Raw genomic sequence first — 2,383 nt, 5'->3', positions numbered from 1 at the left:
TATGTTTCTCGTCTTCCAGTTGACAGAACTCTCCTAATGTTATGTTCCTCGTCTTCTAGTTGACAGAACTCTCCTAATGTTATGTTCCTCGTCTTCTAGTTGACATAACTCTCCTAATGTTATGTTCCTCGTCTTCTAGTTGACATAACTCTCCTAATGTTATGTTCCTCGTCTTCTAGTTGACATAACTCTCCTAATGTTATGTTCCTCATCTTCTAGTTGACATAACTCTCCTTATGTTATGTTTCTTGTCTTCTAGTTGACATAACTCTTCTAATGCTATGTTTCTCGTCTTCTAGTTGACATAACTCTCCTAATGTTATGTTCCTCGTCTTCTAGTTGACATAACTCTCCTAATGTTATGTTTCTTGTCTTCTAGTTGATATAACCCTCCTAATTTTATTCTGATTGTCTATTTTTTTTTGCTATCAGAAGTCCCTCCCCCCAGTATGATTTTGTATTCCACAATTTAAATGATAAATGTCTTAGTATAAATGTAATCACATTTTTTAGACTGATTTTGTGAATTAATCTCATTCATCAACCATAAATCTTTTAGTGATGCCTAATACTCCTTTAAAAACATCTTGTCTTAGGTTTCTGTGTTATGAATAGCTCTTTGAATAGTTTTTATTTTATTTTTGTAGATTCCTCAGTGTATGAGTTTATTTTCTTATGTTTATTTTAAGTTTCAGTTTAATCAAATATTTCGTTAATAATAACAAATTGAAAAAGTGTTTTAATTAATTTCTAGTTTAACATTTATAGCTATGATCCTTTAGAATGATCTATTCAAGCATTCAGTGCTCCGGCTTTTGCATTAATAGCTCACTAGTTACTTTCTGTTGTAACTCCTATACTGGTAAGTTACTACAGTAGTTCATACAGTAGTCACTTGAAGTAACTTTCTGTTGTAACTCCTATACTGTTAAGTTACTACAGTAGTACATATATTAGTCACTTGAAGTAACTTTCTGTTGTAACTCCTATACTGGTAAGTTACTACAGTAGTACATAAAGTAGTCACTTGAAGTAACTTTCTGTTGTAACTCCTATACTGTTAAGTTACTACAGTAGTACACACAGTAGTTACGGTAGTACTTTCTGTTGTAACTCTTATACTGTTAAGTTACTACAGTAGTACTTTCTTTTCTGAGTTTCATATAAAACTAATGTGTATGTTGCACACTGTACATAAACATTTCAAGTTTTTAATACTAGTATGCATGTATGTGGGTGTAAATAAAAGATAAACACTTGGTAAGTAGGTGTTTTAAGTAGATTTTCTTGTATTGTTATCCATTTTAATTTGATCTTTGAATTAAATGTAAGGCTTATTATAGACTATTCAGTTGTCTGTACGAGGATTTTCAAGTATATAATATATATATGTATAGTATTGTATCTGTTGCACTGGATTTCTCTTTTAGAAAATTTTATTGCTTAGTGGCATTACTTGTGGTTAAGTGTTTAACATGAAATGTTTTTTATTTATTTGTTTATAACTTTTTAGAAAAGTTTTAACAGACTTTTTTAATTTTCCAAATTAAGATCTCATGAAAATTTTCAAATATGATTTAGGTAAGTGTTTCTTACCATTGTTTGTAATTTTTGTCAAAAGAAAGAACAAATTGGCTTTTAATTAAAATAATTTGTTCACGGCTTCTTATGAATGTGCTGGAATGGAAATTTATTTGCTTAATGATATTTGACTGTTTGTGGAAATAAGAAGCCCATTTGCATAATGGTAATCAAGTATTTTCTGAAGCCAGGAGTTTATTGTGTTAATATTTATACTGGCTCAATAATACACAAACATTCTACAATGTAAAAAAAGTGTATATAAGGATTAAACTGGTTTAAAGCTGTTTGGTTGATAATCTTCAAATTTCTATTGAGGTAAAACCTGTTCGTAAATATACTTCTCTTGAGAAACTAAGAATCGCCAAACAACATTGGGTTGGTAAAGTTCATAGGGGCTAAAATGGAGTATTCACATAACCTAAAGTATAGGTTTAGCAAATTGTTTTGTTGTATATTTGACACATTTTTTTTTATGTAGCTCATTATACATTTATCATATTGTTTTGTGTACTTCTTTGTATATTTAATGTATTGTTTTTATGTAGTTCATTATATAGTTAACACATTGTTTTTGTGCACTTTCTTCTACCTTTAACATGTTTTTGTAATGTATTTTAAATTTGGCACATTGTTTGTATTTTGTTTTTCATTCAACACATTGTTTTTGTGTATTTTGTTTTATTTAACACTTTTTTACTTCATTGTACATTCAACACATTGTTTTTGTTTACTTTGTTTTATGTTTGACACATTGTTTTTGTTTACTTTGTTTTATGTTTGACACATTGTTTTTGTTTGC

The sequence above is a fragment of the Limulus polyphemus genome, unplaced genomic scaffold, assembly GCF_000517525.1.
Source record: "Limulus polyphemus unplaced genomic scaffold, Limulus_polyphemus-2.1.2 Scaffold6560, whole genome shotgun sequence".
Lineage (NCBI taxonomy): Eukaryota > Metazoa > Arthropoda > Merostomata > Xiphosura > Limulidae > Limulus > Limulus polyphemus.
The sequence above is the reverse complement of the archived record's forward strand: the minus strand, read 5'-3'. Positions refer to the sequence as shown.